The following is a 27,050-nucleotide window of genomic DNA, read 5'->3' on the forward strand; positions in this document are numbered from 1 at the left end:
GATCACCTTGTAACCTCCCCAGTGGTTAGAACAGTGCTTTGCACATAGTAAGCACTTAATAAATGTCATCATTATTATTATTTGACCCTCTCCGGTGACTCTGCCTGAGGATAATATAATACTGCCCCTTCTTGAAACCTCCACTCTCTCAACTCCCCGAAACTAGTTCCCCATTTCCCTGTGGCTTTCATGCATCCCCATCAGACACCACAATTCATCCCCCTGACGCTCTTCCCTGTCCCTTCCCTTCCCTTCCCCGTTTACCTCCAATCTTTGATTTTTTTTTCCAGAACAGCTTGTAATTTGTTTCATGGCTGAGCCCATCCCTTCCCTAGATCCTGCCTTCCCACCTGTCCCCAAGACCACCACAGAAATTGGCTTGGCTAGAATGACCAGGGTCAGAGGGGAGGCCTGGATCGATCGCCCTCAGATATAAATTGATGACACACCACTCTATTCTAGCTCCACATGCTGTCTTCATTTCTGACCAAAATATTTACTCACACTGCATCTGCCATGTATTCTTTTGGTCTTTCAAGAGATATTTTCTGCTTTTTGGGATTCAATGGAAAGAGAATAAGGCTGGGAGTCAGGAATGCTGGGTTCTAATCCCAGCTCCATCACGTGCCTGCTCGGTGACCACGGACAAGCCAGACGACTTCTATGTATCTCAGTTTTCTCATTTGGAAAATGACGATTAAATATCTTTTCTCCCTCTTTCTTGGGCTGTGAGTTTGGTGTGGGACAGACTGCCTGAGCTAATTGTATTTTATCTACCCCAGCACACACACTGCTTCACTGAGAAGCAGTGTGGCTCAGTGGAAAGAGCACGGGCTTTGGAGTCAGAGGTCATGGGTTCAAATCCCAACTCGGCCACTTGTCAGCTGTGTGACTTTGGGCAAGTCACTTCACTTTTCTGTGCCTCAGTTACCTCATCTGTAAAATGGGGATTAAGACTGTGAGCCCCCTGTGGGACAGCCTGATCCCCTTGTAACCTCCCCAGCGCTTAGAACAGTGCTTTGCACATAGTAAGTGCTTAATAAATGCCATTATTATTATTACTCAGAAGAGTGGCTGGCACATAAAAAATAACTCACTAGATACAACTATTGGATTCATTTTGCTTCCTATAAAGTTTGTATTAGTTGCTTCATTCATTTAATGCCATTTGTTGACTGCCTTCTGTGCATATAGCACCGTACTAAATGCTTGGGAGAGTACAATAAAAGTAAGACATGGGCCCTACTCTGGTGACCCTTACCACCTAACAGAGAAGCCTACCATCTATGCCATTTATATACTTCCCAATTTCACTGAAAAGTACTTTTGAAGCATGATTTTGAGCATGTATCACTCCATTACTCTTAATTAAAGCTGTATTCCTGCAGGGGTATTTCACAAAGGGTGCCAATTATGCATCTGGAGGATGGAGGTGAGCTTTGCAGCAGAAGGTAGGATGTGGGGACTAAGATTTGAAGTGGAGAGGAAATAAAAGGAAAGAGGAAAGAGGAGGAGTAGAGGGAGAAAAGAGGAAGAGAGGAAATGAGAGGGGGAAGGAAGAGAGAGAGAGAAAAAGCAATGGGGAGGAGGAGAAAGGTGGGGGAAGAGAGAAGAAGAAAAAACCAACTAGGGAAAGTGAGGTGATAGAAGGTGAGAGGGGTGAAGAAAGAAAGAGGAGGGAAAAGTGAAAGGTAAAAGGGTTTTCACTTTCTCTGCTCTTTCCCCTAAATGTTTTGTCACAAGAAGTTTGGGGTTTCCCTTGCCCTAACTGGGCTCTGGGTTTGAGCCAGAGACTCTTTTTTCACTCCTGTCCTGCTAAACCCTGTTCCTTCAAGATGTTCCTGAGAATGAGGCTCTGAAGCTTCTCAGCAGCTATGCCACACATCTCCCAACTCCACAGGGCAAAACAGTTGCCGTGCAGCTTTCCGGCCACGAACTGCCAGGTACCACCACCTTTGGGTCTGCCATGTGGCTATGGCTCGGGGAGTCTGTCCTGAGTGGGCACCAAAGCTGCTGCCATTTGACTCATAGTGGCTGCCTGACCTGCCGAAAAAGCTGTGGGGACAAAGCTGGAGCTTCAACCTCTTTGTTGAATCCTATGGGATCCTCACCATTCATTCATTCAATCATATTTATTCAGCGCTTACTGTGTGCAGAGCACCGTACTAAGCGCTTCCACACAGAGCTGGCACCCTTTAATCCATAACAAATAATATGAGAAGCAGCCTGGCCAGTGGATAGAGCACGGCGCTGGAGTCAGAAACACCTGGGTTCTAATCCTGGCTCTGCCACTTGTCTGCTGGGTAACCTTGGGCAAGTCCCTTAATTTCTCTGTGCCTCAGTTACCTCATCTGTAAAATGTGGATTAAGACTGTGAGTCCTATATGGGACAAGGACCGCGTCCAGCCCGATTACCTTTATCTCCTCCATTGCTTAATACAGTGCCTGGCACATAGTAAGTACTTAACAAATACCATTATTGAAATAATAGTAATAATAATTGTATTTGTTAAGTGCTTACTATGTGCCAAACACTTTGGTAGATACCACATAATCAGGCCAGAAACAGTCTCTGTCCCACAAGGGGCTCACAGTCTTAGTAAAAGGAAGAACGGGCATTGAATCCCCATTTCAGATGAGGAAACTGAGGCATAAAGAAGTCAAGTGACTTGATCAAGGTCACACAGCAGGTAACTGGCAGAGCTGGGACTAGAACCCAAGTCCTCTGACTCCTAGGTCTGTGCTCTTTCCACTAGGCTATGCCTCTCCCACATGAAAACTCCTCCCCGCGTAGTGTTGTCCTGATTCTGGGGAAACTGATCCACTCTGCTTTCCTTCACCAACTGTATTCATCACTGAATGAAATGATCTTATTCATTTCCTGGCCAAGGCACATGTAGCTTTCCAAATTACTTCTGAAACAAGGTCCAGATTCATTCTTGATTCAATGTGACTTACTGGCATTAGATGAGAAGTGACCAGTACAGAATTTTGTACATATTCCATCCATCCTCATATCCGACAATTACTCACCCCACCTTCAAATCTTATTGAAGGCACATCTCCTCCAAGAGGCCTTCCCTGACTAAGCCCCCCTTTCCTCTTCTCTCACTCCTTTCTGCATCACCCTGACTTGCTCCCTTTATTCATCCCCCCTCCCAGAACCAAAGCACTTTTGTATATACCTGGAATTTATGTATTTATATGGATGTCTGTCTCCTCCTCTAGACTGTAAGCTCGTTGAGGGCAGAGAACGTGTCTGTTTATTGTTCTATTGTGCTCTTCCAAGTGCTTAGTACAGTGCTCTACACACAATAAGTGCTCCATAAATAAAACTGACCATTTAGATTGATTTTTTTTGCCCCCTCTTCATTTTTATCTTTGGTGGCTTTGAAATACTGTTTCCCAGCTTTGACTTTTCTCCAAATGTTCTTGCCTTTCAGCTGCTATTATCACCTTTTTAAACTCTTCAGAGACCTTATTAATACTCTGCCACATGTCCTCGTCATTTTTTCCTTCAGCTTTCATGTCTACCCTGGCCATCAATTTCAGCATCTCCTCCTTGACCCTGAATGTCTTTCTAGTTTCTATTTTCAATTTTGTTACATTTGCTGACAAGTTTGCAAGTGTAATGAATACATCATAATTACCCTGATCTAGTCCCTGATGGACTTGTATTTGAGGCTCCAAGTATGCAATTCCTCTGAGAATACTTAACTAAAATAGCACTTTGACATTGGCTTATGAGCTTTTCAAATTGAGTTTTCTGGGGAAACAATTTTTTAACTCCACTCCCAACATTTGGTTGCCTGAGTCGGTGCAAATGATGCATTTGCCTTTTGTCAAGGCACTGGAGATGATTTTTTTCCTCCATCAATATGTAATCAATTTGGCTCAGGGTGACTGTTTTCAGACTTTTCCAAGTGTAGTGATGTCATTGCCCTTTTTGGTATATACTGTGCTCATGCATGCATAGAAAGCTGGCCTCAGAGAAAGCAACTAAACTTTTTAATGAAGCCCTCTTGGTCACTCTCTGTCTATGGCAACCTTAAAGTCCCCTTAAACTACATTATTTATGGCCTCTTTTTAAGTCTTTAAAAGACTTACTGGGTGAGACCAACTGTCCATTCAATCTGGTACATCCAGTCCTCCTACAAAGCAAGGGTTGTGTTTTCGTATGCCCCACACTAAGGAAAACTCACATTGTCATGCACACTGTGCTGGGGCAGGGGAATACGTACACACTCTTTCTCCATAAACCGTAACATTCTGTGTCCGAAGAGGTTCTAATAGTTGGATGAATGCTCTCTAATTCACTAACAACATTCTAGCGAAAAACACATAGTAAAAATATACTCTATGGGAGAACTGAGTGTGTTCTACTTACATCTCGTCTTCCTATTTAGGGACTTACCCCTGCTATTTCCCTTCTATATCTCTAACCCCTTTCTAGTAACCCATTATGGACCATTCACTCAAGAGTACGTGTCCGTACTTTATTTTGTCTGCCTCTTGGTCTAGACTGTAAGCTCAATATGGGAAGGGAACATGCCTACCAACTCTGTTGCATTGTATTCATGCTGACTTCTGAGGTTTTAGAATTGAGTTTTCTGGGGAAACAATTTTTTAACTTCGCTCCCAACATTTGGTTGACTGAGTCAGTGCAATTGATATTTTTGCCTTTTGTCCAGGCACTGGAGATTATTTTTGCATCCATCAATATGTAATCAATTTGACTTAGTACAGTGCTCTTGGCAGAGCACTCTGTAAACTGTAAGCATTCAATACCAAACCCCTCTTGAACCTACTGAAGTTTTTCTCCTGTACAACTTCCTCTAGTAATTAATTGCAAATGCTTACCACCAAATTTGTGAAGAAGTGTTTCTTTTCATTCTCAAATGTAAGTGGGTGTGCATCTTGGTGTTGTGGGATTTGGTGAACAACAATTCCTAGAAATCCTGTTCTTGATTTTCTAAGTTCTTATGTGGTCTTCGCTTAGCCACTGTCTTTCCAGGGAGCAATCATCTTTCAGTTCTTCAAAAAATGCTTTAATTTCTTTGCCTTATGCTTGTTGTTTTAGACTGTACCCTTTTGTTTTCAACATGCCAATGGTCATAATAATGATAGTTGTTACTATCTAACAAAAACTGTACCAAGTACTGGGGTAGATATAACACAATCACTTTGGACACAGTCCCTGTTCCACATGGGGATCACAGTCTACATGGGAGGGAAAACAGGACTTGAATCCCCATTTTACAATTGATAAAATCTGAGACATAGAGAATAATAATGATGGCATTTGTTAAGTGCTTAGTATGTGCCAAGCACCTTTCGAAGCACTGTTAGCACTGTTCTAAGTGCTGAGAAGTGAAGTGATTTACCCAAGGCCACACAGCACACAAGTGAAGAGCTGGGACCAAAAACCAAGTCCTCTAAATCCCAGGCCCATGCTCTTTCCACTAGGCCACACTACTTCCCAATGTGCAGAATACCACTACACTCCATGAAATTTTATCACAACTGTCTCGAGTTGTAACCTTGGGAGCTCCAAATTTTCATCATGATAAATCAACTCCCTTCAATTCTGGTTCTGTTGTCTTAAGCAAGGAATAACAATGTCATTCTGGTCAATAACCTTCTCACTTCATATACATCAACAATGTTTGCATTAACATACTATCCCATTCCCTTTGAGATACTGATCATGTTCTGACAGTTCTCGTCTGCCTCAGGAGATAGAAATTGTCTAGGTCAAAGTATAAGTTCGCTTTCACTTTCCCAGTTGTTAAACTGTGCTGTATTGCAGAACAGCCAATCAAATATCTTATTGGAGTGTATTGTATTTTAACTACCAATTTAAACCTCTTTTTTGAAAGTGGGCAGAAGGACCTGTATATATGTATATATGTTTGCACATATTTATTACTCTATTTATTTATTTATTTTACCTGTACATATCTATCCTATTTACTTTATTTTGTTAGTATGTTTGGTTTTGTTCTCTGTCTCCCCCTTTTAGACTGTGAGCCCACTGTTGGGTAGGGACTGTCTCTATATGTTGCCAACTTGTACTTCCCAAGCGCTTAGTACAGTGCTCTGCACACAGTAAGCGCTCAATACGATTGATTGATTGATTGACTACAAATAACGGAGGGAGAAAATGACATTTCCCAATATGCAAAAGGAATGATTTCCTAATAATAACAATTGTGGTATTTGTTACCACATCAGATGAGTTACCTCATCTGTAAAATGGGGATTAAGACTGTGAGCCCCCTGTGGGACAACCTGATCACCTCGTAACCTCCCCAGTGCTTAGAACAATGCTTTGCATGTAGTAAGCACTTAATAAATGCTATAATTTACTATTATTAGTAGTATTATTAAACTCTTACTATGTACCAGGCCCTGAGCTAAATGCTGGGGGTAGATACAAGATAATCAGGTTAGACTCAGTCCTTGTCCCACAATGGGACTCACCATATAAGAGGAAGAACAAGTGCTAAATCCCCACTTATGGATGAGGGAATTGAGGCACAGAGAAGTGAAGTGACTTGCCCAACATCAGAGAGCAGACAAGTGGCTTAGTACAGTGCTAAGCGCTTAGTACAGTGCTCTGCACACAGTAAGCGCTCAATAAATACGATTGATGATGAAGTGGCAGAGGGAGGATCAGAATCCAGATCTAGACTCCCTGCTTTCTCTCTCTGTCTCTCAGGCTCTGAGCCCCTTGTAGGGCAGGGACGGTATCAGATGGAATTATCACAAGATCTACCCAAATGCTTAGTGAAGTGCTTGGCACACAGTACATACACCTTTAATGAATACCTTCATTAGTAAAAGAAATACTTGGTTCTGAATTGGCCTTTGTTGGGGTTTGGGAAGGAAGAAGTGGATTGGCAAGGCATCAGTGTCATTATCTATTGGCGCAGTGGGAGTCAGGTCACGGGTTCTAATCCCAGCTCTGCCACTTGTCTGCTGTGTGACCCTGGGCAAATCACTTCATTTCTCTGTGCCTCAGTTACCTCATCTGTAAAACGGGGATTGAAACTGTGAGCCCCTCATGGAACAGGGACTGCACCCAATCCAATTGGCTTGTATCCACCCCAGCACTTAGAACAGTGCCTGGCACACTATAAGCACTTAAGAAATACCATAATTATCATCATTATCGTTGCTATCATCAATGGTATTTACTGAGTGCTTACTATGTGGATAGCACTGTAGTGGGCAGTCATGTAAAAGTCAACAAATGATGCTGACTTTTTTGGTATTCTATTATTTATTCTATTCTATTCATTATTATACATTATTATATATCATTATTATTATATTATTATCGTTGTATATTATTATAAATTATTATTATATAAATTATTCCATTTATTTTAATTTTGTTAATATGTTTTGTTTTGTTGTCTGTCTCCCCCTTCTGGACCATGAGCCCACTGTTGGGTAGGGACCGTCTCTATATGTTGCCAACTTGTACTTCCCAAGCGCTTAGTACAGTGCTCTGCACACAGTAAGCGCTCAATAAATATGATTGAATGAATGAATGAATGGTATCATTTTAGCCTACTCTATCTCTTCACTCCATCTGTTGAACTTTTTCAAGAGTTGCCAGTACCTCAGAGAACCAAGCTACAGTCTGGAAGGTAATCTTGACTTGGAATGCAGTCTGTTTATTGGAGCACCCAATATGACTGATGAAATAGGGTGCTCCAATCTTTCCATTTCTATATTAGCCTTTAAGAGTTCCTTTGTCTAAAACATTTTCCCCACCAGAAAGTGTATAATGGGTTTTATTCTATTCCATTAACTTGCTCATATAAACAAACCATAATACAGTACCAACTATGTTCTTTATGCATGATTAACTCCTACTAAAATCAATGAGTCTATGTACCTATGCCTAAGGGGAGAATTTGGCTTATATTATTGGAATTACTTTTATGAATAAGAAAAATTGCTAATAAAATCTAACTTGTATCCTTTTTTCCCCCTCAAGTGATGACACTCAATTACTTTCCTTTCAGGGCTGACCATGTACTTTTTAAAAAGATATATCGCTTGATTTTACTCAAATATCTTCCTTTCTTAAAATGCAAGGAGATGAGACAGTGCATACCTAAACTGGGATTAAGACCCAACTCTGACAATCATTTGCTACTTAGCTACAGGCAAGTCAGTTAATATATCTGAGACTCCTTTTTTCACCTAAATCTGACCTGCCTGACAAAGACAGGGGAGCTAATACATGAATAATGTGGTTTTATCACATATGAAGGCACTTTTTTATCAGAATATTTACAATTGGTATTTACATTATCAGTTTTTATCCTTTCCCTAAAATGATGGGCAACATTCCCTGCATAACAATAACTTTTAATATAACGTGGGCACAAAACTCATTCTTCCATTCAAAAGCATTACTCTCATTTGTATGTTCATCTGTATTAAATGTAAAACCCTTTATCTAATGAAAAGATAATTTCTAATCTCTACTATGCCCCTTTAATGCCTACTATCCTGGTAGAAATGCAGAAGACACCCAATATTTGATGATGAAGATGATGATTATGACCGGATTTATGACTTGCAAGTCAACTATATGCATGGACATTTATCTGTTTTAGCATGTTCATGCCTGGAAATCAAAGCATTTAATAATAATAGTAATAACAATAATAATAGTGGTATTTGTTAAATGCTCATTATGTGCTAAGCACTGTTCTGAGCCCTGGGGTAGATGCAAGGTAATCAGTCCCTGAGTCACTGTCCCTCATGGGGCTCACAGTCTTAATCTCCATTTTCCAGATGAGGTAACTGAGGCACAGAGAAGCTAAGTGACTTTCCCAAGGTCACAGCAGACATGGAGCAGAGCCAGGATTAGAACCCACAACCTCTGACTCCTAGTCCCGTGCTCTTTTCCACGAGTTCACGCTGCTTTACCAACCCTTTTTTCACAAAGTTTTTAGTGTAACCCTGAACTAAAATCCAGCTTCACTTCCATTTTACCTGATAATTTAATTGAAATCGCCCGAAGACAAGCCTATGTTTATGGGTTTTCTCTGGCAAAATGGCAAATCCAATATAGTCTGAAAGTGATTCTGATTGATTTCCCACCAAGGTGCTGCTGGAGTGGGAACCAGAATTAGACAACCGATGTTTAGGCTCTTCTTTCTATGCTGGCTGGGGGCCAGATTCTCCCTTGAGAATCTGGAAATTGAATTACAGTTTGAACAGATTCCACAGTTCTGGGGTGGCCCAGGAGACCCGGAGTCACAGGGCTACAATCCAGCCTCCCAGAGAGATCCGAAAACTGACGGATCCCTTCCATTTGATAAAAAGCCCTGATCCGTGGGACGCCTGAATTTGCAGTTGGGGAATTGGTAACTTGATGAACGGCTTGTTCCACCTTGAGTTACCGCGAGCGAGCAGCATCTGGTGAGGTGGGATGGGGAGAGGGAAGGGGCGAGGAATTCAGGCAGCCCACGGGTCTTTGGAATTGAGACAATCTTATTTTCCTAAAATGCCATGCCCCTCCTCCATCCACATCCCAATCCCAACCCTTTATCATCAGACCCTTGATGTTTTCATAAAACGAACTAAAACATCGCCCCAAATGAAGCTAAAATAAAATCTGAACCAAGAATAATTGCTACAGCATCATTAATTAAAATCTGTCACACTCTTCTTTTGTCCCCTCCAAAAATATTTTTATTGCTAAGCAGGGAATGCCAATTTGTTGCTTGGCACTGGAAAAATGATGCATTTCCAGAATGCAATTGCCTTCTTTTTCCTGCCAGGATATAATAGAAAAAGAGAAATAGCTAACAAAATATCTGTTACCAAATGAAGTGACAGGATAAAAATGACTCTTCCAGTTTGCAAGTGTTTTTCATTTATTACAAAGCACATTTTATTGACCGATTCTTTCCCTGTCTTCTTTTTTTGGAAGGGCATAAAATGCTACAATTTCAAATTATTCATGGGCTTTTGATTTGATAAATTTCATTTGCCATTCGGACATTCCGAAATCTGTGCACCAACATATAATCATTGAATGGTCCAAGAGCTATTTTTTTTAAGTGAATCATTGAAAAAATGAATTGTTCAACTGGAAGAATTAAAAAGAATAGTTCTATGGTTAAAAGCTTCACTGGAAATTCAGACACTGGGCACAACAAACATCTATTTGAAGAAAAAAACAAAAACCCTAAACGAAAGCCATATGTTTGTTAATGGTGAAAATTCCCATCTCATTCTCATCTGCACAAAAAGAGACCATCCATGCCATTGGACCAAGCAAAAGTTACTTCTTTAGTGTCCTGCATGCTGGATTTTATTATTATTATTTTTTTTTTTGGCATTTAGCAATACTGCCTCCTGATTGGCCACGGACTCAATGAATTGACATTTTATGCTTTTGTCATTTCCTTGGCAAAATATGGTTTGCTTATTTTTTTTTCCTGCCTTTAAAATGTCTCCATTTTGTTGTTTTGAGACACTATATTCAACGGGTAGGACTTCCCAAAGGGAAACTCCCCTTCATTACTGAGTACCTGCTGGACCTGGGAGCCTACAAAAAAATAAAAGCCGGTAGATGCGAACTCTTCCAAACTCTCTTAAAAAGTGGTTAGAGGGAAAGGCTAAATAAAGACTTCCGCAGAAGAGGAAGTGAGGTAGGGGGAGAATAAATGGAGGAAGCTCAAAGAGCATCGATTCTATTATTTTGAGTCCTGTGTAACTAACTTGGAGTTACACAGTATGGACTCCAGTTTCAAAACTCTTGATTCAGAGTACTGACAGTCAAGTGTGTGACCTTCGGCTTTTCTGTGCCTCATTTATCTCATCTGTAAAATGGCGTAAGAGTGTGAGCTCCATGTGGGACAGGGACTGTGTCTAACCTACTTATCTTGTATCTACCCCAAAGCTTAATACAGTGCCTGGCACATAGCATATGCTTAAAAAAATACCATTAAAAAAATCAAGGGCTCCTTCTCAATGAAAAAATTGGATCTACTATCTGCCAATAATTTGTAGATTTTTTTTCGTTGTTTTTTTTTTTCTAATCCCTTTCCCAGGTCTTTGGTGAAAAACCGCTGAGATTCTTCCCTAAGTGAATCTCAACTCCTCTGGTTCCATACTTTAATCCAAGAAGCAGCGTGGCTCAGTGGAAAAGAGCACGGGCTTTGGAGTCAAAGGTCATGGGTTCAAATCCCTGCTCCACCAATTGTCAGCTGTGTGACTTTGGGCAAGTCGCTTAACTTCTCTGTGCCTCAGTTAACTTATCTGTAAAATAGGGATTAAGACTGTGAGCCCCCCCGTGGGACAACCTGATCACCTTGTCACCTCACCAGCACTTAGAACAGTGCTTTGCACATAGTAAGAGCTTAATAAATGCCATTATTATTATTATTATCTTTCTTTTGCTCCCTCTGCATTCTCCCATCCCTCAAAGCTCCAAACAGCTGCTGGAATAATCAAAGAGAAGAATAAATGAAAAAGAATTCCTTTAAAGAGTCTGGATCCAAACTTGAGACCCAAATACAGGGCAAGGAAACAGGCCGCAAATTGAGGATGTGACACCTGTCAATTAGACAAGGGTGCTGCCGTCCGAGTTCTTGAGCCAGAGTAGCAGCATAGCCTAATGGAAATAATAAGGGCCTGGGAGTTAGGAAGACCTGGGTACTAACTTCAGTTTCACCACTTTACAGCTGGGTGACCTTGGGCAAGTCCCTTAATTTCTCTGTGCCTCAGTTTTCTCAACTGTAAAATGGGGATTAAAAACCATGAGCCCCATGTGGGACATGGATTGTGTCCAACCTGATCAGCTTGTACCTACCCCACTGCTTAGTAGAATGCCTGTCACATAGTAAGCACTTAACGAATTCTATTAAAAAAAGAGCCAGGGGCTCAAAGTTCCCTAAGGATTCCAAAAATGGTCCATCTGTCTGTGCAGTTTTCTATTCATGAATGTTTCTTTGGCACTGAGGGTTTCTTTTACTGCATGCAGATTTGTTACAAAATGGAACATTTCTGAAGGAAAACACAAATTTAATAATGACAATAATTGTGGTATTTGTTAAGCACTTACTGTGAGCCAGACACTGTACTAAGTGCTGCGCTGAATACAAGCAAATCGGGAGGGACACAGTCCCCGTCCTGCATGGGGCTCACAGTCTTAAAGTCCCCATTTTATAGATGAGGTAACTGAGGCCCAGAGAAGTGAAGTGACTTGCCCAAGGCCACACTGAAGACAAGTGGTGGAGCTGGGATTAGAACCCAGCCCCCTCCTTCCTCTCCCCCTCCTCCCCCAACCCATCCCCCCACCTTACCTCCTTCCCCTCCCCACAGCACCTGTATATATGTATATATGTTTGTACATATTTATTACTCTATTTATTTTACTTCTACATATTTATTCCATTTATTTTATTTTGTTAATATGTTTTGTTTTGTTGTCTGTCTCCCCCTTCTACACTGTGAACCCGCTGTTGGGTAGAGACCATCTCTATATGTTGCCAACCTGTACTTCCCAAGCGCTTAGTACAGTGCTTTGCACACAGTAAGCGCTCAATAAATACGATTGAATGAATGAATGAATGACTCCTCGGACCAAGCTCTATCCACTACGCCATGCTGCTTTACCCCTTAAATTTAGTCATTGTGGAAAAGGAATAGTTCTTAAATTTCAACCCAGTCTGCTGTTTAAACTGTGAAGGCCACAACTTTTATCCCTTGCTGTTAACTGCTAATTTGAATGAGGACACAACAGTGTTTATTCCTAAAGAGATATCACTGAAATTTTCCATTTCACATCACAGAATTCACCAGTGACCTTTTCTTTTCTAGCTGGTTACTAATGCAAGTTATTGGCCACATGAAGGTGACGTGTCAGATTATGGATCATTCTGCACAGCCTATTGCAAAATACTTAAAAGGGTACATCTTGCTGATCTTGGATACTTTCTCCTTCCCCAAGACCAAAGAGAAGTTCCTTGTAAATAGCCCGGTCCAAATTAGCCTCTCAATAGCTAACGAGGCAGCAGCAACTTTTGACAGGACCGCTTCATGTCTGAGTAGCTCTGTACTAAGGAAGCAGCATGGCCTAGTGGATAGTGGGCAGTCCTGGGAGTCAGAAGGTCATGGGTTCTAATCCCAGCTCTGCCCCTTGTCTGCTGTGTGACTTTGGACAAGTCACTTCACTTCTCTAGGCCTCAGTTACCTCATCTGTAAAATGGGGATTAAGACTGTGAGCCCCATGTGGGACAGGGACTGTAGCCAACCTGACTGACTTGTATCTACCCCATCTTAGAACAGTGCCTGACACATAGTAAGTGCTCAGCAAATATTATTTATAATAAAAGGAAGTCCTGCTTCCCACTGGGTATTGGTCCAGCATCAAAGCATGCTTACTGAGCATTCAGTGGATGCACAAGACTGGATTAGGCACTTCAAGGTATGGAGAATGTTACTACCCATCTGCTCTTCAGCACTCAGGAGTGGCTCTTGCTTTCCTTCATTACTCGTATTTATTACTCTATTTATTTATTTATTTTACTTGTACATATCTCTTCTATTTATTTTATTTTGTTAATATGTTTTGTTTTGTTCTCTGTCTCCCCCTTCTAGACTGTGAGCCCACTGTTGGGTAGGGACCGTCTCTATATGTTGCCAGCTTGTACTTCCCAAGCACTTAGTACAGTGCTCTGCACACAGTAAGCGCTCAATAAATATGATTGATTGATTGATTAATCATTTTGTCTCATCCCCACTTCCAAACAGCCTGACTTGGTTGTTTCTTTCTGGAGGAGCTCCATTTAGTTTTTTATTTCAGCACCCATGAATCCCATACATGGGATTGAGAGACATTTTTAATGTCTCTAGACCATAAACTCATCATGGGCAGGGACCATAACTGCTAATTTTATTGTACTGTACTCTTCCAAGTGCTTAGTATAGTGCTCAGCACACAGTAAGGACTCAATAAATATCTTTGATTGATTAACATGATGGTTTGGAGCAGAGCCTTCTAGGATACAACAGAACCACAACCACTGGGTAGGCAGCATTCTGAAAATAAAGGAGATTCTAGAGTTCTGAGAATATGTGGTGCTGCAAAGAAACAGCCCAACATGGCCAACACAGAAAAATCCAAGAGTACTTTCTTTTACTCAATAACTTTTGGGAGGGAGAAGCAAATTGATTACAGGAGATTGCCAATATTCTTGCCAAGGATACTTCTGTGATGGCAGTAACAGATAATGCAACTTTAAATAGGCCCATTTGCTTTGATGTTAGGCATCTTCACCCACACAAAAGAAATCAGGCAGTGGACATTAAAGGCTAAAATAAAATTTAAAGACTTCTAGGTTTTAACTTCTCTACTTGGGGTTTTTGGGGAAAGCAAAATGGACAACATTAGTGGCTGATTCTTTGTAATTGTACCGGAGGAAAAAAAGACAAGGGGGAACAGTTTTCAGAAAAATTATGAACCTCTAATAGTTAAATATTTTTTCAGCTTAAAATGAGGGAAAATGTGCATGCTATTTTCCTTTAATGAATAGGAAGAAATAATAACATTTATCCGTGGATATACAGTAATATTCCAGTAACAAATGCTTCATATCACTTTCTGAAAACTGTTGATTATGAAACTCTGATATATAAGAACTGGAATATTCGTCATGGAAACAAGTATTCATGTGTGGTGGATTCATAATTCAGTAATCAAAGGGATGTGGAATCCCAAGCAGTGTTTAGAAAAGTGAGAGTTCGGTAGCCATGATAATATTAATCAAAGGGACGCGGAATCCCAAGCAGTGTTTAGAAAAGTGAGAGTTCGATAGCCACGGATAATATTTTCTGATTAAATGATGATTCATTACTTAGGAGTTCACCATGTTAAATAAAAAGGAAATCATTAATTTTCCATAATCCAGAGATTATTTATAGAGTTCGAGTTTGAAAAATATGTCTCTTTTTTCAGTAGTTTTTCCAACAAGGTTTCTCTATTCTTTCATAACTATAGCACTATTACTTTAAAAATGAACTTCTCTATCTTTCACATATTATAAACAAAGATGATTGTAACCCAAATGCACTGATTTCTTTGGCTTATGGCCCCTTCTCTCCATTGGAAGTAAACAATTACACAGCTTGCTTTTCTGTCTTGTCCCTTCCTGTCCCCTTTGCAGATGCTTCTTTGAAGAATTCCAGTTCTTACTTCATTTACAAAGTATTCATCAAATGCCGAAACCATCAGCTATCTCTTCGAGCAAGGTAAGCCAATGAAGTAACTGAAACTTACGCCTCCTCCCTTTTCTCAAATCATCATCATCAATCGTATTTATTGAGCGCTTACTGTGTGCAGAGCACTGTACTAAGCGCTTGGGAAGTACAAGTTGGGAACTTATAGAGACAGTCCCTACCCAACAGTGGGCTCACAGTCTAAAAGGGGGAGACAGAGAACAGAACCAAACATACTAACAAAATAAAATAAATAGAATAGATATGTACAAGTAAAATAAATAAATAGAGTAATAAAAATGTACAAACATATATACATATATACAGGTGCTGTGGGGAAGGGAAGGAGGTAAGATGGGGGGATGGAGAGGGGGATGAGGGGGAGAGGAAGGAAGGGGCTCAGTCTGGGAAGGCCTCCTGTCCTCAAATCAGACAGATATCCCATATATCCACTGAACCAAGCATTTGGAAGAATTCCACAGAAACAGAAGACATTTTCTAAGTCCTAAAGTCCTGGAGGGGAGGAATTGTTATGCCTTTTTTCTCCTATCTAGGAACCCGTTTCCTGGGAAATTCTTTTTAAAAATTAGCTGGGCTACTCAAAGGATACAGAAAGAATATTCACATTCAACCATTTTCAGCCCTCTACCTATTCTTCTTGCCTGGATATGCCCTCGCTATTTTCTGTCAATATTCAGCACTTTTCTAACTTGTTTTCAGTTGTCTTGGCGTCTTGTGATCACCCTAGTTTAGTGTTAAGTAGGAGCCCTTTTAATGTCATGCTGCTCATTCTGGACCCCAGCCTAGTGCAGTTATCCCATCCCTCTGAGTCCCTCTCCCAGGCTGGGCCATGCTGACTCCAAGCCCGAGCTTGGAGTCAGCCAAGAGAAGCAGCGTGGCTCAGTGGAAAAAGCCCGGGCTTTGGAGTCAGAGGTCGTGGGTTCAAATTCTGGCTCCGCCACTTGTCAGCTGTGTGACTCTGGGCAAGTCACTTCACTTCTCTGGGCCTCAGTTCCCTCATCTGTAAAATGTGGATTAAGACTGTGAGCCCCCCATGGGACAATCTGATCACCTTGTAACCTCCCCAGTGCTTAGAACAGTGCTTGGCACATAGTAAGTGCTTAATAAATGCCATCATTATTATTATCATTATTTTCCCAGGGAGCAGAGGATACCTACTACTGCTTCTAGGTGGATTCCTGCTCCTCTATGCCCTAGGTTAGGGAGGGCAAAATTGGGCCTCTCAAGCCATTTTCAGCTCTACTGAGGAAAATGGGCTGTTCTCTGGCAGTTTTTCACCCTGCTTAGCACACAGCCAAGGCTCAATAAATACCAGTGCCTGATTTTACAGAACACAGCTTCTGGAGTTATCTGCAGGCCATTCGATGGCTAGTTTTCACTCCAGTCATTCCCATGCTCCATCCACCACTCTGAAATTTGCTCTGTCCCACCCACCATGATAATATTTACAAAGTGGCATGGATTAAAAACCTCTATGTGCTAATAATAATAATAATGATGGCATTTGTTAAGCGCTTACTATGTGCAAAGCACTGTTCTAAGCCCCAGGGAGGTTACAAGGTGATCAGGTTGTCCCATGGGGGGCTCACAGTCTTAATCCCCATTTTACAGATGAGGTAACTGAGGCACAGAGAAGTGCTTCCAGCAGAAGGAAGGACACGTGTGCAGGAGTGTCTACTGACACCAAGAAGTAGCATGGCTTAGTGGATACATCATTGGCCTGGCAGTCAGAAAGATCTGGGTTCAAATCCCAGCTCTGCCACTTGTCTGCTGTGGGACCTCGGGCAAATCACTTCACTTCTGTGGCTCAGTGGAAAGAGCACGGGCTCTGGAGTCAGAGGTCATGGGTTCAAATCCCAACTCTGCCAATTGTCAGCTGTGTGACTTTGGGCAAGTCACTTGACTTCTCTGTGCCTCAGTTACCTCATCTGTAAAATGGGGATTAAGACTGTGAGCCCCATGGGGGGCAACCTGATCACCTTGTAACCTCCCCAGCGTTTAGAGCAGTGCTTTGCACATAGTAAGTGCTTAATAAATGCCATTATTATTATTATCTCATTTATAAAATCAGGATTAAGACTGTGAGCCCTATGTGGGATACAGCTGGGTCGAACCTGACTAGTTTTCATCTACCCCAGTGCTTAGCACAGTGCCTGGCTTCACAAATACCAACCCCCCCACACACACCTTTCCCCCCACCCTGCCGCAAAACTGAAGCCACTGTATATTTAGGAGTACTCTAAATCCCAACCTCTTAAATTACTTAGGAAAGAACCCATAGTAATTATCACATGCAATCATGATCATTTAGCACAAGTGATTAAATGATTCCCCATTAAATCCCCTCACAAGGAGGACAACATAATCAATGCCATGTTGGCCAGGCCATTGGCCCACCCAGTTTACAACCAACATGCTTGAAGGAACCATGAGATGGTTGTTCTCCTTGACACTCATCCTAATATTTAGGGATGGATCATCTAGTCCCAAGATACTCTTCTACAATCTATTATTTGAATTTACTGCATTCATGGCATATGTAGCTTCTCCTTCGATATCTGCATGTAAAACTTGAGATGTGTTTCGATTTTCCCACGTACTTCTAAATATATCTCGTGGGACACTTTTCATGGCTCTGCTTCAAATGCTTCAAGTTATCAGCTATGAATTTCATCCTTCAGAGCCTTTATTCTATTTTACCATCTCCTAGGGCTTGAACAAAGAATTGCTTCCAAGCAGTAAACCTGACAGTACCACCTAGCCTTATGGACAGAGAATCAAAGTGCTTAGTACAGTGCTAAGCGCTTAGTACAGTGCTCTGCACATAGTAAGCGCTCAATAAATACGATTGATGATGATGATTCACTCATTCATCCAATTGCATTAACTGAGCGCTTACTGTGCGCGAAGTACTGTACTAAGAACTTGGGAGAGTACAATATAATAAAAACTATAATAATGATGGTATTCGTCAAGCGCTTACTATGTGCCGAGCACTGTTCTAAGTGCTGGGGCAGATACAAGGTAATCAGGTTGTCCCATGTGGGGTTCACAGTCTTAATCCCCATTTTACAGATGAGGTAACTGAGGCACAGAAAAGTGAAGTGACTTGCCCAAAGTCACACAGCTGACAATTGGCAGAGCTGGGATTTGAATCCATGACCTCTGACTCCAGAGCCTGTGCTCTTTCCACTGAGCCACACTGCTTCTCTATAACAATAAACTGACACATCCCCTGCCCACAACGAGCTTACAGTCTTGGACAGCAAGGGTCCATGATCAGACATAACACATCTTCTGAAATCCCCACATAACTGCAGTATTTGTTGTGGTATTTAAGGCCACACTATGTGCCAAGCACTATACTAAGCCTTGCAGCGCGGCTTAGTGGAAAGGGCCCGGGATTGGGAGTCAGAGGTTGTGGGTTCTAATCCCAGCTCTGCCACTTATCAGCTGTGTGACTTTGGGCAATTCACTTAACATCTCTGTGCCTCAGTTACCTCATCTAGAAAATGGAGATTAAAGCTGTGAGCCCCATGTGGGACAACCTGATTACCTTGTATCTACCCCAGCACTTAGGCCAGTGCTTGGCACATAGTAAGCACTTAACAAATATCATAATTATTATTATTACAAAGCAATCTGGTTGGATACAACCCCTTGTCCCATGTGGGGCTCACAGTCTAAGTAAGAAGGAGAACAGATATTTAATCTCCATTTTACAGGTGAGGAAACTGAGGCATAGCGATATTAATCAGCGCTTAGTACAGTACCTGGCACCCAGTAAGCACTTAAATACCACTGGAAAAAAATGTAACTTGCCCAAGGTCACACAGCAGGCCGGTGGTAGTTTCGGCATTAGAACCCAGGTCCTCTGACTCCCAGGACGGTGCTGTTTCCATAGAGAAGTAGCATGGCTCAGTGGAAAGAGTATGGGCTTTGGAATCAGAGGTAATGGATTCAAATCCCGGCTCCACCGCATGTCTGCTGCGTGACCTTAGGCAAGTCACTTAACTTCTCGGAGCCTCAGTTACCTCATCTGTAAAATGGGGATGATGACTGTGAGCCCCACGCGGGACAACCTGATCACCTTGTATTCCCCCCAGCGCTTAGAACAGTGTACATAGTAAGCGCTTAACAAATGCCATCATTATTATTATTATTATTATTATTATTATAATTATTATTATTAGGCCACCCTGCTTCACATAAATTCAGAGCTGAAGCTCAAACATGTTGGCTTTTCACCTAATCCAATTTGGCATTCTATGATAAAGTGTTCACCTAAGGGATATTCATACGCTGTATCTTAAGCTTATTATTTTTTAGGTTTTTCCTTAAATTCATTTAAAAAGGTTAAAGAAACATCATTTGCACGCATAAATATTCAGATAAGCACTGAGCTGCTTGTAGTCACCCACAGGGTCAGGAAAGTATCATTCCCATTTTTGTAGCTACTTACCTACTATACACTAGGATCCCCACTACGAAGCAGTGTTCTAGACCTCAGATCCCAGTTAAAACATGGTTGAAACTTGGTCTTCCAACACTGTATTTTATACACAGTGCTCAGCGCTTAGAACAGTGCTTGGCACATAGTAAGCGCTTAACGAATACCATCATTATTACTATACATGATATAATTTCCCAAAACCAGAATGGTCAGAAACTCTTTAAATTGCCCATGGTAGCAGTCGGAAGTCATTTCCACGTGAGAAGCAGCATGGCTCAGTGGAAAGAGCCTGGGCTATGGAGTCAGAGGTCATGGGTTCAAATCCCAGCTTCACCAACTGTCAGCTGTGTGATTTTGGGCAAGTCACTTAACTACTCTGGGCCTCAGTTACTTCATCTGTAAAATGGGGATGAAGACTGTGAGCCCTCACTGTGGGACAACCTGATCACCTTGTCCCCTCCCCAGCACTTAGAACAGTGCTTTGCACATAGTAAGCACTTAACAAATGCCATTATTATTATTATTATTATTATTATTTTCCACTGCCTATTGCAGCAGCTAAGAACCACTGTAGAGAAGCAGTGTGGCCTAAGTGGATAGTGCAGTGCCTGAGTCAGAAGGACCTGGGTTCTAATCCTGGCTCTGCCACTTGCCTGCTGTGAGACCTTGGGCAAGTCACTTAACTTTTCTGTGCCTCGGTTCCCTCATCCATAAAATGGGGATTAAGATTGTGAGCCCAGTGCAGGACAGGAACTGTGTCCAACCTGATCAACTTCTATCTACCCCAGCGCTTCGTACAGTGCCTGGCAAACAGTAAGCAGTTAAATACCATTTAAAAAATGGACTTCTGCTATATTGCTGATCTCTTTTATTAACCTTTTACTTTTTTTATGTTTAAAGCTGATCATCCACTGTGTCACTGTTCTTAACTACAAGTTAATTTTGTTCAACCAACCCTGTTTATTCATTCATTCATTTATTCAATCGTATTTATTGAGCACTTACTGTGTGCAGAGCACTGTACTAAGTGCTTGGGAAGTACAAGTTGAGTCCAACCTCATCCATTCTAGCTACTAATGACACATAAGACGATCATATTTCCCGAAAATTCATTAATGTTGGGCAGAGAGAGGGGCGTCAGGTGGAGCAGGGCCTAAGTAACAAGCTTATTGGGAAGAAAAAGGCAGAGGAGGGAAAGAAAAAAGGCAATTGGAGGTAGCAAAGGATAGAAGCAGCATGGCCTAATGGATACAGCAAAGGCCTGGGTGTCAGAAGGTCATGGGTTCTAATTCTGGCTCTGCCACTTGTCTGCTGTATGACCTCGAGCAAGCCATTTCACTTCTCTGGTCCTCAGTTGCCTCACCTGTAAAATGGGGATTGAGACGGTGAGCCCCACGTGGGCGATTTGCTTGTATCCACCCCAGCACTTAGTACAGTACCTGGCACATCGTAAGCACTTAACAGATACCATAGAAACTCAGAGAAAACTGATGTCTGTGAATAAAAAATGTCAGCACTCAACTTCACGGAATAATAAATTGGTGCCCTCCAGGTACACATTATCCATAGAAGGTCTAATGTGTGAATTAATGGGCTGAGGCTAATTCAGTTTATCGAGGATTCTGACAGCTGAGGAAAATGGTGTTGAGTTCTCTCAATAGGTGCTTATCTGAATTTTTTTAAGTAGCGTCTATTTTTCAATCATCATCAATCGTATTTCAATACATATTGCCTAACACAAGCTTGATCAATCAATGGTATATACTAATCTCTTCATCTGTGGGGATCGTGTACTCTGTTAAGGGCTTGGGAGAATAAAATATACATTTGGTAGACACAATTCCTGCCCTAATGGGGCTTACAACTTAGATGATCCACGTTGATGGTTCATTTGGGTAAAAGGAGTTTGCACAACTGGATTTCAAAGGAACTTTCTTAGAATCAGAACTCATGGCCATCCCTTAGATTAGACTTGGAGGAAGGAGAAGTTCCCCTGTTCTCATCTGAATCCCACCCACAAGCCCGTCCTTATATCCACATTCACTGAGATGTCGTTTTCGGGCTCAGGGTAAGGAACAGCGAAGGGAGCAGAGTGGGGAAGTGCTGGTCACTGTGTCCTCCAAAAGCCCAAGGGAATGATAAGGCCACCACTGCCTCTCTCTGCTGCTTTAAGTGAGTTAATCTCGGGGTTTTCACTGTGCCCACCCTGCCTGCTGGACTGGTGGACTAGTGGAAAGACAAGCAGCATGGCCTAGTGGATAGAGCACGGGAGAGGCAGAAGGACATGGGCTCCAATCTTGGCTTCTCCCCTTGTCTGCTGCATGATCTTGGGCAAGTCACTTTACTTCCATGTGCCTCAGTTACCTCATCTGTAAAATGGGAATTGAGACTAGGAGCCCTATGTTGGACAGCAACTGTGTTCAACCCAATGATCTTGTATCTAGCCCAGTGCTTAGTGTAGTGCCTGGCACATAGTAAGTGCTTAACAAATACCACAATTATTATTATCATTATTTTTTAACGATTAATTATTTATTATTAACCATCAATGATATCAATAATTATTAATATTAATTAATATAATTAATATTATAATTAACAATTAATTATTAATATTTATTATCAATATAAATATTATTAATTATTGATAATTGCTTATTTATTAGTATTAATAAGCACAATTTATTATTTCTTTACTCTGTTCCCTGCCACACAAAGTGCATTTTCAGGGGTCCAATTTTCTTCTTGGATAGCGGATCAGGAAGTTCAATTTTGTAATGTCCTGTCTAATACAAGACTTCTTGGTTATTTCAAGTATAGCAGAGTCCCAGCGCATACTACCAGTAATGTTTTAAGTTCATGATAAATCACAAAGTAGAAAAATATGCTTCTGTCCTTTCCCTGTGAACAAATATTATTCCACTCTGGTATTAAAGTCAGATTTTCCATATTTCTTGGGTTACCATTTGGAGTTCAATTCTGAAAGTGGTATATAGGGTGTTTGGTCCACAAATCCCATTACCAGTGATGAGAACATAATGGGATTTCTGCAGGGAACATTTTGTATATTTTTGTGGAAGTGAAGCCTGAAAGTGTATGCCTTTCACATGAATGTCACTGTGATCCGGCAGAAAAAAGCATCATAGCACAATCCTGATGGTCGATTCAGGACCCAAACCAAGTGAGTTTATTCATCTTTGGACTTAATTTTGAAACTTCATGTAATTGAGGGAAGCTGAACGTAGTCTCTGTCTAGAGGGCAGAGAATTTGGCAGGACATTTCCATGATCTCAGTAACAGCACTGAAGTATAACAACATTAGGCTATACTTCTGTACATGATTATCCTTCCAATGCATACATTAACACATATTAGTGGACAATTCAATTCTTAACAATAATAATAATAATGATAAAAGTACTGTTAAGCGATTACTGTCCAAGCACTGTACTAAGAGCAGAGCTAGATTTAAGATGATCAGGTTGGATAAAGTCCCTGTCCCACATAAGGCTCCTAGGAGGGAGTGGGATTAAACCCACACTTTACAGATGAAGAAATTCTTCATTTAATTCTAATTCTTATCAATCAATTGAATTTACTGAACACTTACTGTTTGCAGAGCACTGTACCAAGCAATTGGGGTTCTACAGCAGAAATACAACCATTACAGTAATAGTAACATGGGTTCAAATCCTGGCTCTGCCAATTGTCAGCTGTGTGACTTTGGGCAAGTCACTTCACTTCTCTGTGCCTCAGTTCCCTCATCTGTAAAATGGGGATGAAGACTGTGAGCCCCTGTGGGACAACCTGATCACCTTGTAACCTCCCCAGCACTTAGAACAGTGCTTTGCACATAGTAAGTGCTTAAATACCATTATTATTATTACTAATGCTATCCAAACATTAGGAACATGTAAGTCACAGGTAATTGACACTCAAGACATTTAGATAGATTTTAACCTACGTCGTGAATAAACAATGAGGGTATTTAAAGTTTAGGTATATTAATAATTATAATTATGGTATTTGTTAAGTGCTTACTATGTGCCAGGCACTGTTCTGAGCATTGGGGTAGATACAACAAGATCATCGGGTTGGTCACAGTCACTGTTCAACACAGGTCTCCTAGTCTCAATGCCCGTTTTATAGATGAGGTAACTGAGGCACATGGAGGTGAAGTGACTTGCCCAAGATCACGCAGCAGATACGGGGCGAAGCTGTGATTGGAACCCAGGTCCTTCTGCCACTCAGGCCCATGCTCTATCCACTAGGCCATGCTGCTTCTCTTTCCAACTGTCCACCAGTCCAGCGGGCAGGGCGGTCACACGAAAGCCCTGGGAGTAGCTTGTCAAAAGCAGTGGAGAGCAAAAGCGATGGCCACTTAACTACCTTGTGCTTTCGGAGGCCACAGTGACCAGCACTTTCCTACTCGGCTTCCCTTGCTGTTCCTGAATTTGGAAATTAAATGTCCCTTTGTCCACAAGTTGAAAACTATTAATGTTGTGCTGGCCAACAAGTCGCTTCTCATTTTAGCCAACGCTCCAAGACAGCCAACTCATTTGGGGACCTTCGTGTGATATGTAAATTATCTTCCTGCCCGCGAAACCACATCTCTGTTTTAACCAATAGCTCGGAGACTCAGCCCTGCCTTTAAGGCTTAGCTGAACATTTTTGAAGTTGTCGGGGCTACAGTTAGAGAGCCACTGCCCTCACTCTTCAAGAATTTTGGAAGTCCAATAAGAAGAGGCAGAAGAAGAAGATGATACCATTCTACTCTACTGTTAATTCTTGAAATATAAATGCTCTCCTTGTCTGGGGATGGTTTATGATTCATCTTTCTTTACTGAATATCTTTCCTCAATCAATCAGTCCTATTATTTAGCGCTTACTGTGTGCAGAGCACTGTACTAACTGTGTGGGAGGGTACAATATGACAGAATTAGTTGACACGTTCCCTGCCCGCAATGAGCTTACAGTCTAGATGGGGAGACAGACATTAATATAAATTAATAAATTCTGGATATGTACATAACTGCCGTGGGGCTGAGGGACGGTGACTAAAAAGTGCAAATTTAAGTTCAAGGGTGACACAGAAGGGAGTGGGAGACGAGGAAATGAGGGCTTATTCGGGGAACGCCTCTTGGAGATGTCCCCCAACTAGGTTATGGGACAGAGACTGTTTCTTAATTAGCTTATTTTGTCTTCACCCTAGTGTGTAGGACAGTGCTCGGCACAAAACAAGCATTTAATAAATAATATCTTAATACTTCCTAACTCTGGGGACCTCCCTTCTCTTGCACTGCCCCCATCACTGCCAGGTCCTACAACAGGCCTCAGGCACTAAGCGCTGGGGTAGATACAAGTTAATCAGGTTGGACCCAGTCCCTGTCCCACTTAGGGCTCAGAATCTTAACCCCCATTTTACAGATGAGGTAACTGAGGCACAGAAAAGTCAGTGACTTGCCCAATGTCACACAGCAGGCAAGTTGCAGAGCCGGGATTAGAACCCAGGTCTGTGCTCTATCCTCTAGGCCATGCTTTTTCTTGCCCTCAGTCGAATGCTCACTCTTTATGACTGGCCTTCTCTGTGCTTGTCCCTTTCTCTTCTCCCTGCCCTCTTCTTCACTTTGACATTTTGCTTGCAAAAGCCTCTGAGTCTAAAACTCTTCACCAAGAATTCAGCAACTTCTATTTAAAGCTCCTTCAGGACAACTGTATGGGTGCCACCGAGTAATTGATTTTGATCTACGGATCAAAGGCTTTTGATATATCTGTAAATTGTTTCTGTATGTATATTAATGTCTGTTTCTCCCTCTAGACTGTGAGCTCACTGTGGGCGGGGAATGTATCTTTCGTTGTATTGTACTCTCATTCATTAATTCAATCGTACTTATTGAGCGCTGTGTGCAGAGCACCGTACTAAGCGCTTGGGAAGTACAAGTTGGCAACAAGCACTTAGTATGGTGCTCTGCACACAGTAAGCTCTCAATAAATACAACTGAATGAATGAATCTAGTTTATCAGTTTGGTTTCACCACAATTGGAAATGGTTCTTCTAAGCTCTTTGCTACCAAAAATAATTTGGACTTGGGAATCTTGCTAACAACCTTTTCAGTAAAGACAACTTAAAAATTCACTGAGCATCTCAGCTATCTCCTTTGCATCTCTGAGTGGGTCCTTTACCCCTTGGTCATCAAGTGGACCCAATGAATCCCTAATTATCTTCCTGTTTTTGTTATATTTGAAGAATCACTATTAACTTTGCCATTTCTTGCACAGTATACTTCGAATTTTTTTTTTTTGGATCCCCCTAATCCCTGACTGGATTCAAGCAGCCACTCCGCAGATTTTTCCTCTGATGGCTTCTTTTACTCACCAGTTGGTCATGCAGCTTCTGTTTTTCATTGTAAAGAGTCTTTAACACTTCATTTGATTCTCAACACCCCCTGCCAGACTTAAATTTCTTTCCATACATGGATCATTATCATGGAAGTAACAAAAGAAAGCTTCCAGGTGCTGAAATTCTAACAAATTCAATACCACCATCAGGTTGCCAAGAGTAGCTGCACATTGAGTATCCTCGTTTATTCATTTGCTAATGCTCCTTTCCATTAGGTGCTGCCTGTCCTGGAACACAACTTCATCAAATTTCATTTTTCTTTCAAATTCATAAGCATTGTCCTACAGTGCTGTGATTGATTTGTCAAAACTTTGAAATCCTGGGGGCAGTTCACCCAGAAATACATCTGATATACGGGGAGAAGGGAGCTCAGAGTTGAAAAACCTTCAAAATGAGCAGAGTTACTGCCAGGGGCAGAAAAGTTACTTCATTCCCTTCTTGCCCCTGCTGCCAATTCTGGGCTGGTCCCTAGACAACAAAATACCAAGGAGGCAGAAGCCAGAGTTTACTGGATTATTTCGGTAGTCTCCAGAAAGGAGAGAAGGGGAAGACCACAACCCTGGAAGGCCATAGGCTCTGAAGAGAGCCTGGCGTTTCCTAATTAAACAATCTCAGTGATATTTATTGAGCACTTTTGTGCAGAGCACTATACTAAGCGTTTTGGAAAGTACAATGGAGTAAGTGGACACAATCCCTGCTTCCAAGGAGTTAGAGTCAAGTCGGGGAGAGATGCATTGAAATAAATTACAGATAAGGGAAGCAACCCAGAATAAGGATATGTACAAAGTGCTGCGGAGATGCGGTGATTACTTAAGTACTTAAGGAGTGGGACTCTGTGCATAAGTGAATCATTTTGCAGTTGAGGAAACTGAGGCCCAGAGAAATCCAGTGACTTGCCCAAGGTCACCCAGCAGGCAA

The 27,050-nt window shown here is 41.6% G+C and overlaps 1 protein-coding gene across 2 annotated transcripts in view; it reads right to left on the reverse strand.

The window, feature by feature from the left end:
* Window positions 1-27,050, reverse strand: part of VPS13B (vacuolar protein sorting 13 homolog B) — a 1,018,523-nt gene that overhangs the window by 176,221 nt on the left and 815,252 nt on the right. The window lies entirely within an intron of this gene.

Source organism: Tachyglossus aculeatus, chromosome 4, assembly GCF_015852505.1.
Source record: "Tachyglossus aculeatus isolate mTacAcu1 chromosome 4, mTacAcu1.pri, whole genome shotgun sequence".
NCBI classification, from domain to species: Eukaryota; Metazoa; Chordata; class Mammalia; order Monotremata; family Tachyglossidae; genus Tachyglossus; species Tachyglossus aculeatus.